Source organism: Anabrus simplex, chromosome 13 (genome assembly GCF_040414725.1).
Source record: "Anabrus simplex isolate iqAnaSimp1 chromosome 13, ASM4041472v1, whole genome shotgun sequence".
Taxonomy (NCBI): domain Eukaryota; kingdom Metazoa; phylum Arthropoda; class Insecta; order Orthoptera; family Tettigoniidae; genus Anabrus; species Anabrus simplex.
In genome coordinates this window covers 93,463,512-93,477,450 of record NC_090277.1, presented here as the reverse complement: position 1 = coordinate 93,477,450, position 13,939 = coordinate 93,463,512, and positions in this window count along the sequence as shown.

The window sequence follows — 13,939 nt, the reverse complement described above, 5'->3', positions numbered from 1 at the left end:
TGAAACCACCACTTCACAAAATTATATTAAAAGAAAAAAACCCGGCTGAAACAATCCCCTCAAACTACCTGCAGGGACTATCACATGTCTAGGTAAATTATGCCGTTACCTTATATCGCTGCCTCCGAGACTTCCATCAAGTCGCACTTTTATAGCTCTATAAAAGGGAAGCTGCCATAACTCTTTGCTGATAGGCTGGATTCCTGTACATACCCCCGGTTTGATTGGTTTGAGAACATATTTCTAAGCATCTGATAGGTCGATTACAATCGAGGAGGAACCAGCTAAATTACTCACAACTTCGGTACATTAAAAAAATCCTCAGAAAAGGTTTACCAACTCCTAAAATAAACATTACTCTACCGAGTAGTTAGTTTTTAGTCCGGTAGGGGGAGCAAACAAATGGTAGAGCCATCTAACTGTAGGAGACGAAATTCTTGGAAGTTTACAAGTTCAAGCCTGTTAGCATAGATGGCCGTAGAGAAGGCGCGCAGTTTAAATTGCCGAGGAGGGTGTTCCCCTGGTACAATTATTATTATTATTATTATTATTATTATTATTATTATTATTATTATTATTATTATTATTAAAACTCACTCTAGATGGCCACAATCAATTCTTGTTTTCTAATGTTTAAATCGCCTCTGTTTGCACAGGTCCATTCTTGAAAGGCGCAGTACATTATCGCTTAAGAATGGAGACCTTATATGGAACAGAAAACGTAATTTTAAAGGAGAGCCGGAAAGCTGTCCTATTCTTGGAAGTGGAAAACAAAGTTGTACTAATGAAAATTTATAGTGAAATTTGTTAATCAGGTTGTTTAATACAAAAATAACATTTTACGTTCTTACACTTACGTGGTATCTTTTCAATATACGAGAAATGAAATCGCGGCGACGGTTAATTAAAATTTATAACTGTTAGATTCCAGAGTGTGCCAAAACGAATTTTGAACAATACATTTGTAAATTACCTGAAAAACAAAACATATGGTAACAGGGGTGAGGAAAGCAACGGGAAACTATCTCGCTCTTAATTAGCCTAGTATGGCTCCTCTGTGACACCTAGAATATGTATGACAGCTGTTAGTGGAGCTGTGGAGGATCAAACCAGCCTTCGGGATGAATACCAACACACATTCATACATATATACTGTACATGGTAACAAGGTTATGTTTGTAGTAGGAAGAACTTAATTAAAACAGAATTGAATATTACGTTATAGAAAGAACATCAACAGGATCTATCAAATCATACTCAAATATTTATAAATGTATAAACTCGAAACCTGGAACTTATCTTAATGAACTCCTTTTTTCTCTCCACTCTAGCACAGAATGGGAGGCGTTAAAAAAAACCATTGCTCTGTCATTGGTGCGAGTCTAGCTGGCTAGCTAGTCCGTTGACCTTCCGGCATCCCACGCCCGCTGTCCTGGATAGCTCAATGATACGCTGGATTTCACGTTTAGGTGTTTTAATTTCAGTGTTCCCCTTGCTGTTTTCGCTGTATTACCAGTTCATTATTATCATAGCTGTTTCATGAAAAGCAGGGCTTGGATTTGATGACGTGTCCTGTTTTAAATGGTGCATCGTGGACATTTCTGAAGTATGTACACATCCTGTTCATGGCCTCCTGATTACAGACATGCGTATTTATTAAATCATGTTTTCGTCAATTTTGTATTGTTATTTTTAGATAATTTTTTCGCTTTTTGTCATTATTTTGTCACTTTAAATTATTTTTTATTATTTTGGATTTTTAAGTACTTATCCATCTTTTACGTCATCACCTAACCAGTGTGTCTATCTTCGTACTTGAATGTTATCGTGAATGTCCATATTTGGAAGTCTGGAGTACGATTATCTTTGAAGGATCAGGTCATTTCTCTTTAAGGACTACCTGGTCTCAAAACAATTACGACCTACAGATCTTCTCACATTTCGTTTCTAAAGAAAAAGAAATTACGAAAGAAACTGAAATACTGTAATGTAAAAATTACAAAAAAATATAAATTATCGAAAATTGTGCATATCAAGGAAAGTATAAAATTGAGTTTTTAACAAAAACCAGGTGTCTTTTTAGGTCATTTTCTTTTAGTTGTAGGACATTGTTTGAGAATTTTGAGGTAATTTTATAGGCCACTTTTTAAAAGCATTTTTAGGTCAAGAGTATTCGAGCCCCGATTATAAGCAATTCTATTGGATGCATTGTTACATACTATTTACAGCACGATCTGGAGGCTTTGTATAGTCAGAACTAGGGAGCGAATTTGTAAGCAGTAGGAGGTTAGATTTCAACGAATAGAAGTCTTCTTCAAGGCTGCACAACGCTCCTGTTTAAGGAGATGCGTAAACATTAAGGGCAAGGACCTTTAATCCCCTCATATTTATGCAAATTTTCCTACTGAACTTACCTCCAGGATAGAGGATGCATTCGACTCATTGAAATCTAAGCTATTACTTCACGGAAATCCGCTGCCTAATCATACGAAATAATAAATCAATATTTCGGATAAAGTGTCGAAGTGAAGACGAAGTCACCATTCTTAACCGATGATGTAGTGGTATTAATAGTTAACGCAACGATAAGGAAATATCTTTAATTTAATTTAAGCTGCAGATCAATGCTTTTTTAAGCTTTCTGACCTAAGTTGTACTTATGCACTTCAGTCATACTATCCACAGTCTACTTCAAAAATGGATGGAAGTTAGTTCCCTGGGCGCCGCACTGTGTAGCGACATCTCGCTAATTAAACTTCATATTAATTTTCTCTCTATTGTGTCGGTGAATAGAAAGCAATTTATTTGCATACAACCATGGATGAGCTATTGAACATAAATATTGACTCGTTCATACCGAGGACAATAGCCGGTAATGACGTTGGACAACAAGTAGCGACAGCTTGTTTACTGCGGGATGAGAAATTATCTTCACGGCGATTACATTTATCTTGAGATCAACTGCGCAGTTCTGTACGTTGAATAGAATGTTTATTTGGGGAACGTGGTAAAGGAGGATCACTTTTGTTTTATTCTAAACGGCGAATATTTTTCAATAAATAAATAAATAAATAAATAAATAAATAAATAAATAAATAAATAAATAAATAAATAAATAAATAAATAAATAAATAAAATTAAAAGTCAATCGATATAATCAGAGATACTCTCACGGGCACAACTTCTGTTAGAGAGATCTCAGGAAAATTTAACAATTAATCCTGGTGTGATACGGGGGGTAGACTGTCCAAAATTCCGGCCAATACGGAATGGGCTAATTGCGAGGCAGAATCCCAGAAAAAACCAGTTGATGATAATAATGAAGTTTCTGAAAAACTGTGTATTCATTTTTAATACCTTTCTAACTTATTCTATTTTGAGAAAAGTACGCTATGGATGTTTGTGTCCACTCCTGAAGCCCCTGCAATATGATATCACGCAAAACGTGTGTCTTGCAAGTACATGAACAGGGCAAGTTGGCCGTGCGGTTCGAAGCGCTCAGCTGTGAGCTTGCTTCCGGGAGATAGTGGGTTCGAACCCCACTGTCGGTAGCCCTGAAGATGGTTTTCCGTGGTTTCCAATTTTTACACTAGGCAAATGCTGGGGCTGTACCGTAATTAAGTCCACGGCCGCTTCCTTCTCATTCCTAGGCCTTTCCTTTCCCATCGTCGCCATGAGATCTATCTGTGTCGGTGCGACGTAAAGCTACGTAAAGCAACTAACAATTACATGAGAATTTATAACTTTAGAAAATCAACGGCGATTCTGGAACGTGGTGTATATCGTCGTACCAATCAAAATGGGTATGTGAAATATTTAATGTAGAACTCTGGCCAGCAAGTTTCTGTCACCTAAGGTTGAGTACTGAACGAGCTTTATCGAAGAATTCTCGCAATGATATGTGTGCTGCGGTTCTATAATTCTATCGACAACATTACCACATAGCCGTATTTTCAGGTGACGACGATATGCTGCGTGCTTGACATGCATACAGCTCCGTAAGTTGGGTGGCCTAAAGAAACAGGGGCTCCGGAGAAGTATGTCTTAATTCCAAACTTTCAATATGTCTTCTCTGCTTGACCTATGCAATGGGCAGTCAGCTGTAAAAGCAAAAGCGTCGAGTAATGAAATAAGAAACATAAAGCCCACCTTCTTGTTTTGCACAAATCAACTGTAGGTTACCCCTCATAACGCTTTCTCGCACCCTTGACAAAATTATGGATGTGGCCCCTTCACTTGATACCCTAATCTTTCCTATAAGATATTTCTTGTTATCATGCTTTGAGCTACTTCATCTCAGTGGTGGGCAACGCTCAGTAACATACAACATCCGCACATCAGATGACAGAGGGCCTTGTACAAGCTTTGGTCTAGAAAGCTGTCAAATGAGACACTCCCTATTCGTGAGGATCTTGGACAACAAAGAACTACACGTCTTATGTCACCAACCTGCCTGGAAAACTGCTGTGAAGTTAAAAACTAACTATTGCAACTCCAAGGTCAGCTGGGTCATCATCTCCACCTCATGACATAGCGGAAATTAATAATCCATTCTTAAAACCTGCAGGATTCAGTCATCCCCGCTGAACCTGGTGTAGCTTAAACCGTTGATGTGGAGTGGGAAGAACTCTACTCTGTACAGATGTGGATGGTCAATTTGCCCTTTCTGTGACTGCGGAGAAGTCCAGAAAACACTAAATCACATTGTGCTAAATGCACCACTTTGTTCCTTCCCTGGAAGCGTGGAAGACCTTCATTCAGTAACGCCTGAAGCAGTGCAATGGATACTAATTCTAGATCACCTTCTATAGTCCAGTCCGAAGTGATGTAAATTCTGAAAGTATTGAGACATTATTCGTATCGTCTTGCTGTGTGTAAGTACTGTATATTTTTTTTTCTATTTGCTTTACGTCGCAGCGACACAGATAGGTCTTATAGCGACGATGCGATAGGAAAGTCCTAGGAAGTGGAAGGAAGCGGCCACGGTCTTAATTAAGATACAGCCCCGGTATTTGCCTGGTGTGAAAATGGGAAACCACGGAAAACTATCTTCAGGGTTGCCGACAGTGGGGATCGAACCCACAATCTCCCGATTACTGGATACTGGCCGCACTTACGCGACTGCAGCTATCGAGCTCGGTAGTACTGTATATTAGGCAAAGTACAGTTAATCTAACAGTGTTATGACTAGGTACAATTTTACTTCTAGTTGCATCATTTCTTGTAACGATTTCCTCGTTTTTCTTCATAATTATTTACTTTCTATTGTTTATTATTATACTTATACTTGTAGTCTACTAGCATTTAGGTAATTGTTATTTTATAATTTCTGAAGGTTGTCGTGTACGCATCATACGATAAATAAATAAATACCTACGAAATGAAAGTCCTCAGCCTGTTTTCGGTCATTCGACTCGGTCAGAAATAGAATAAATGAAGCCCCATCTAGCGGTGAGAATAGGAATTGTGCCAGCTGCCGAAGCCTGTCGCACTCCTCTGGGACAATGATTAATGGGTGACAGATGAAATGAAATGATCGTGGAGAGTGTGCTGGAATGAATGATGACAGGAAGAACCGGAGTATCCGGAGAAAACCTCTCCTGGCTCGGCTTTGACCAGCACAAATCTCATTTGGAATGACCGGATTAGAACCACGGAACCCAGCGGTGAGAGGCTTGCTCACGCATAATATTGCGTAAATTACGTCTGTCGTGAATCCCCACAAAAACATCATCATCCTCGACTTTCTCCCAATACTAACAGCATATGCAACAAAACGTCTTTATGTTAAAGGCCCTGATGCATTCATTAACAAACAACATGTAGCCAGAATGTTTATTACTACTCTAGTGCGAGCGTAATATTCTTTCTCTCATGCAGAATGGTTTAAATCCCATAAGAAGACTTGTTTGCTTGTTGCATGAACTTACAGCATTCGTCTTTATTTACAGTAGACTCTCCCGCTGCACAAGTAAAGCAGAGGGTTTGCCGACATATCGGGACTTTGGACTACAAATCAACTTCTCCGGAGCACCCGTTACAATAGGCCACCCAACTTACTGAGCTGTATGTGCTGTATATAAAACACGATACACTGTTTACTGGACGAAACATTAATAGTAAATTCATGTCAGAAGAGGATGTCAAACCCAGATCAGTATGAAAGAAGCGTACTGTTCTTATGCTAGGACCGCAGTGCCGGCAAATAATAAGATGACCCGGGGTGAACGTCACAGTATAAAAATGAGGAGCTGCAATACCGTAGGTTATAAGATAACCACATTTAAAATTGATGTAACTTCTCAATGGCTATACTTTCATGCATTTAAACTACTCTTAAGAGAAACGTCTCACTTATAAATTCCACACTTCCCCTCTGGTGTTCTTACAAATGTACAGATTTTGTGGATATTTCGCGGATATTTATGGCCAATACTTCATATTCTTCTGTGAGTATCTTATTTGTTACGTTCCATTCATCATCGTACTTAACCAGTTTCCTACTTCGAGAACACTTCATGTTTAATGTTGCTCGTCCTAAAAATGATCTTACCTCCTTTTTATCTGTAAGCATGCATAGAAATTCGCCAGTAAATATACTTCGTAATGAATTGAACAAGATGGTTATCTATGATAAATTCATACGCTTTAAAAATATTGTTAGAACAAAATATTGTCAAGAGAATTCAAGTTTAGAATATGTTGAATTATGGTTATATTTATTTAGTGACACTTTAAGTTTAATAATATTGAAGCTGATTTGGTTTATTATTTGTACTATATTGTCAACGGGGCAGGATCGTTCCTGGCACAGTCCGGTAGTATTTGAAGGTGCTCAAATACGTCATCCCCGTGTCGGTTGATTTACTGGCACGTAAAAGAGCTCCTTTGGAACTAAATACCGGCACCTTGGCGTCTCTGAAAACAGTAAACGTAGTTAGTGGGACGTAAAGCAAATGACATTGTATTATATTGTGTGGTATTATCAGTTTGTTATTTTTTGTTTATTAATCTAATGTATTTCTCATTAATTTTAATTTTTCTTGTGACTTGATTTACAGTATTGCCAGAATTGGGAAAGGATACAACATTTTATAATAAAGATATTTACAAATGACAATAAACAACAAAGAGAGATAAAATTTGAAAACTAGAAAAGCAGCTGAGTTTGGCAAGATTTCTGGGGTGTATTATTGGGATATCGTGCCATATCTGAAATACGTATTTGGTTACTGTTCGCATTAAGGAGTGATACCAAATGAACGGAGTGTTGCAATAGTATGCCAGTGTACAAAAGAAAGGGTAATTTTTTCCTTTAAAATTTGCTTTACGTCGCACTGATTCAGAAAGGTTTATGGCGACGATGGGATAGGAAAGGATTAGGTGTGGGAAGGAATCGGCCGTGGCCTTAATTAAGGTACAACCCCAGCATTTCCTGGTGTTAAAATGGGAAACCACGGAAAACCATCTTCAGAGCTGCCGACAGTGGTGTTTTAAACTACTATCCCTGGGATGCATGAAAGGGTGATAAACATAAAGTGGATTATTATAGGCCAGTCAGCTTGACAGGCGTGTCTGTAAGCTACGGGAAAGCTTTCTTTCTGAGTTTATTAGAAACGTGTGCGAAATTACTAACTGGTTTGACTGAAGGCAGTTCGGGTTCGGAAACTTTATTCCAGTGTGGCTCAACTTGTGGGATTCCAGCAAGATATATAAGATATTGTAGATGATGAGGTCAAATGGACTGTATTGCTATTGACCTATCCAAGGCTTTTGATAGGGTAGATCACGAGAGATTATTGACTAAAATGAGGGTTATTGGACTAGAGAGACTGAGAGAATTAGAGTAGGTAAAGTGTTATCTAATCCTGTAATGATCAAGAGAGAGGGGACACTGGTCAGTATTATTGGACATTTTATATTTTCTTATATATATGCATTTTACGCACCATCTAGTCTTTTGAAGTGATAAAGTCAATTTTGGCTTCATATCAATGGTTTTGCTAGTGGATTTTCCTAGTTTTTGGCAGAAATTTAAATTTGTCCATTGCTCAAACTAAGGCAGTTTCAAGTTGCGCCGCTCACACTGAACTACTCTTCATAACGGAGACGACAGTTGTGCTTACACTGCATGCACGCTACTGCCTCCTGCTGGAACTAGCGAAGAGCTGTCATGGCGCTTTCCAGTGGTGTAGTGCATCACAGGGTCACTAAAAGGCCAGTCCATGGATGTAATGACGGTACTACGTACAATAGATTAGTGTGATTGTTATTTTCACTCACCAAATTATTATTTGTTTATTTTCAATCTCCATGTGCTCAGACGTGAAGTCACTATTTGTATGATTCTATTCATATATTCCCCCGGCGACTACAATCTCACCCGTAAACCTATGCTGTGTATTCTCATCGCATTTACATCGACAAATTTAAAACTTACCCTCTATGATCTTAGCGCTTCTTTGGAAATGTTGAAAATACAGTGAGACAGAGGACATTCCTAACCTAAAATAAACAAAGCACCCACCTTTTAAAACAAGTTTCAGAGCGATTTTCCTGAATGTTGTCGTTATAAAATGTCCTTCCACTTGAGTGTTGTTGCAGAATACAGGCTTCTTATGTATGCAGCAGAGCAGCAGGTGAATCACCACTCTGGTGGAAGGAAGAAATATTTTCCACTTCTACTACATTCATGTATGCAAATTTGATCATCTAACACGAATATCCACAAAAAAATTCTGGAATATGTGATGAATAGGTCTTCACAATGCTAGGGACTGGTAAATGAAAAGGCGTACAAGTAAAGATGTGATATACAAATGGAGAAACGTAATATTTTCCCCCCACACACACACATTTCCTTTTGTGGAAGGTAATTATGTAAATTATAAACGAGAATCATGTGTGCCAAGAAGGCATACAAATTCTCCGTTTAGTTTTACTCTGATGTTAAGTAACAATTTAATAAATTTTAATAGTTTCGAAATGCAAATTAATTTTTACTTATCAGATAAAAACGATTTATGGCTAGACCGGTAAACTGGAAATGTTAACAACCTCAAGGTGTAAGAATTTATTTAATTAATTAATTAATTAATTTATTTATTTACCATAAAACCTTTACGGAGTCTATGGAAGGCAGGGGAAAAGTACAGGCCCGCTACACTCGGTGCCCTCTGACTTGTTGAAATAATCACCTAAATTAAAACAAATATATACTCTATTTACAGTTTAAGTAAAAAAGTATAATTTATACATATTTCTTTACCGAGTACGTCTCCGCGCAGTGTGGACCCCGTAGCTATTAGCCTGAATTCAGGAGATAGTGGGTTCGAACCTCACTTTCGGCAGTCCTAAAAATGGTTTTCTGTGATTATTCCATTTTCTCACCAGGCAAATGCTGGCTGAGGCTGCACCTTAATTAATGCCACGGCCGCTTCCTTCCCATTTATAGGCCTTTCGTATCCCAACCTCACCATAAGACCTACATGTGTCGGCGCAACGTAAAAAAAACCCATATCCTTTCATTCCCTGATTCATTCTTTCACATATTCAGCTATTTTCTCATCGCACGTGCTTCCTAACAAAATTTAACCATATTTACATTTTTTCATTTAAAGTTGACGGGGAAGTCTTTCCAAAGCCGCGCTGAATGTGTAATTAAACCTAGTTCGAAGATTTCAGTTCGTGCAAAGATGGGTATAAGACATACACTTTTGATCCTGCGGACGGAGCTGTAGGGTAAGGAGTGTCGAGGGAATGCTCCCCCAGTAAGAGACTTGTGCAAGAAGGTGACGTGTCTTCGTTTACACAAGGAGGCGACCGAGGGGTGGGAAGGCCGTCAGCTATTCTTGTTAATTGGTCGTTCATCGTGTTGTTAGATTCCTTCTCTAATTGAGGACTGTATATGAGATGATTGTGTGTAAATACAGTAGATATTCTGAGTATGATTTCGTAAATAATATACATTTATTAAGGATGAGCTGTGTGTTTAATAGATAAAAATGCCAATATAAATTGTCTAATACAGTATTTTAGGAAAATGTGCATCATTTGCCACTGACGTAGACACCTCATTTGCAAAATAAGGTGATTTTGATTTGATTTTGATTTCGAGACTTACTTAACCTAATGTATTTACATTTTCCAGTATTAAATTTAATTAAAGATCTGAACAAAATGATAAGAAGGTCTGTAAAAGATATCATAATTCTGCCAGACGATAGTCTAAATTCGATGCTGTATAGTTCCAGAAAGGTCAGAGGGATGGGAATAATTTTCGCGAAATGGGAGGCGAGTAAACAACATTATACTATATGTGATCGCTTACTCCATGTTCAGGACGTTGATCTACAACACACCGGGCGAGTTGGCCGTGCGCGTAGAGGCGCGCGGCTGTGAGCTTGCATCCGGGAGATAGTAGGTTCGAATCCCACTATCGGCAGCCCTGAAGATGGTTTTCCGTGGTTTCCCATTTTCACACCAGGCAAATGCTGGAGCTCTACCTTAATTAAGGCCACGGCCGATTTCTTCCAACTCCTAGGCCTTTCCTATCCCATCGTCGCCATAAGACCTATCTGTGTCGGTGCGACGTAAAGCCCCTAGCAAAAAAACAAAAAACAAAACAAAAACAAATAATAATAATGTTATTTGCTTTAATTCCAACTAATTACTTTTACGGTATCGGAGACGTCGAGGTGCCGGAATTTAGTCCCGCAGTTCTTCTTTTACGTGCCAGTAAATCTACCGACACGAGGCTGTCATATTTGAGCACCTTCAATACCACCGGACTGAGCCAGGATCGAACCTGCCAAGTTGGGGTCAGAAGGCCAGCGCCTTAACCGACTGAGCCACTTAGCCCGGCTGACACATAAAGGAAAGGGAGTAGTGTTGTATTCAGACTGCCCGAAAGCAAACTCCTGGATGACTCATAAATCGCCTCTATCTTCTTCTGAATATATAAACGCAGTGAAGACTTCATGCAATCTGACTGCAGTCAATCGCTTCCCGGTAGGTCATTCAGCACAACCCGTTGCCGCCAAAATGGCTGCAACGAGACAGAAACCCTTGGAAATGTGCTGGAATTCTGCCGGAGCACTGAGCTAATGCGCAACCATCGCCACCTCCGTGTAAGAACGTAGATGGCTCAGTCCATGAGACAGCGTGGATGGGAGGTGTAAGAGGAGGTTCACTGCATCTCTAATAATAATAATAATGTTATTTGTTTTACGTCCCACTAACTACTTTTTAAGGTCTTCGGAGACGCCGAGGTGCCGGAATTTAGTCCCGCAGGAGTTCTTTTACGTGCCAGTAAATCTACCGACACGGGGCTGTCGTATTTGAGCACCTTCAAATACCACCGGACTGAGCCAGGATCGAACCTGCCAAGTTGGGGTTAGAAGGCCAGCGCCTTAACCGTCTGAGCCACTCAGCCCGGCTCACTGCATCTCTACTGATGACTCTAATCGGAGGGCTGGCATCATAGCCATCACCAGAAGGGGCAGTAAAGCAATGGTCTTAGATCCCACAATTCGCTCTGAAAGAGACTCAGATTAGGCTCGGATGTGGACCTAGAAAAGCAAGCTATTTATGTTACGTGCTTGCCTTACCTGTCAGCAAAGTATAAAATACCTATTGATCGGTGGATTATCAGACGAAAGAGGCACGCTCCCTATCAGACATCGACCTTACTACAAAATTTGAAAGTTACATTCCTTGAAATAGAAAAAAATAATACAGATACTGAGAGACTCCATCTATACCTGAGAACATGATTAACATTCCTCCCCAAGTACCCCTGGAAAAAGATCATAACACCATTAACAATTTAATTTCAACGTTTTGATGTTTTTAAACTCCAATGAAACTGTAACCTACCGGGCGAGTTGGCCGTGCGTGTAGAGGCGCGCGGCTGTGAGCTTGCATCCGGGAGATCGTGGGTTCGAGCCCCACTGTCGGCAGCCCTGAAGAAGGTTTTCCTTGGTTTCCCATTTTCACACCACGCAAATGCTGGGGCTGTACCTTAATTAAGGCCACGGTCGCTTCCTTCCAACTCCTAGGCCTTTCCCATCCCATCGTCGCCATAAGACCTATCTGTGTCGGTGCGACGTAAAGCAAATAGCAAAAAAAAAAACCTGTAACCTAACTGTATTCCGGACCTGAATGGTCACCTTCGTTGGATGACGGAAGATTTATTTCTTTAAGAAATCTCTTTCTCTACACACCGCTATAGTGTCCAAGCCCGGCTGTATCTTCGGACAAACATCTGCACATTGTATGCCCCTGTACATTACTGAGTAGTAGTATGCTTGTGGGGGACACTGCAATGCATGGATTCTTCTTTTTATTCTTTCTTTATATAGTGCCTTCTCATCACAGAAGGTTGGTGACCGCCAGCTAGTAGACAGAAATATGCGGTGAAGTTCATGTACAATATATGAAATTCACAGACTGATAATCTTGAATACCTTTCTCTCCTGAATTTCTATGTTGTGCACCTAAATTGAAGTTATAATTTAACATTTTTAAAAATAAAAATATTAGAACATCTGCCCGCGCGTCGACTTCTCACCGCTGGATACCGTGGTTCAAATCCCGGTCGTTCCATGTGAGATTTGTGCTGGACAAACCGGAGGTGGGATAGGTTTTTCTCCGAGTACGCCGGTTTTCCCTGTCATCTTTCATTCCAGCAACACTCTCCATTCTCATTTCATAGCCTCTAACAGTCATTAATAAATCACTTTGGGAGTGGCGACCCCATCGTACTAATAGCCTATATCTGCTTCATTCATTCCACCCCTGACCCGGTCAATGACTGGAAAACCGGTTGTAGGTTTTCATTTTCGGAACATCTGCCCATCAAAATTCCCCACTTTTATGACTGAATAGTATCTAGAACAGTGTATCTCGGAGAAATAATTCTATTGATTTCAGTACAAAGATGATAATATGTGTTTGAAGAATTCATGGCTAGCATTGCAAGGAAACAACTGTGTTACCAAACTGAGTGAATATTAGACTATTTAGGAAATTTTACTATTCACTCTCAACAGTAGCAAATCCCGGCCGCAATTTCGGGTGACCACAAGGATCCGAAAAACAAATAAGTTTAAAAAATATACATAATAGAAATGTAACATTATGAGTCATTAATTAGATGGAGGACTTGAGGCGTGAATAGGTTAGAATGGAAACGTATTTGAACAAGGCGCAAGTACGATCTAAACGGTTTACAGTTGTGTAAGGTGAGTTGCATATATTTTAGGGGTTCTGATATTTCTGATCGCCCATTATACTTGAAGGGCTCTTTGTTTCGGTTTTGTTTTTCCTATCTTCCGGTATATTTCATTGTTACTTCTCGATTTCCAGAGTTCTGTAGTTCTTAGCACCGCGAATACTTTCCCGTCTAATTTCCGTCTAATTTCCTCTCATTATTATATTAATAGGAGAGGATTGGCGTTGCCTCAAGTATATTGTTGGGAGTAGAGCAGAATCCCTCTACGTATGAGATTGAGCACAGTTAATGGAGACGAAAGTAAAGCCTCTTCAACTGATAGCGACCTCACTGTCTGTCTTACTTTTCTTCCCTCAGTGACACGTATTTAGTTGTATCAGTCGTAATTGGTTGAGCGTGGCCGGACACAGCGAAGAGAGGATTGGGTTCCCCGATACAAAGAAGAGAGACGGTCTATAAAGCTCAGTAGATTGAATAGGGTCCAGTCTGCTGTATCTCTGACGGCGCTAATGAGCCGTGTGTTTGTAATGTCCAATATAGGTGTGTGTATTCTCTTTGCAACTTCAGTGTTATTTTAGTTCTGCGATTAATTTCGTCCGCAAATCTTTGATCTACGCCACGAACCTGCTACGCAGGCGTAGGAGTGGGAGAGGTGATACTCCCACGTGGCGCGTCCCAGGTGGCGGATAGGGGGGTCCTAACCGG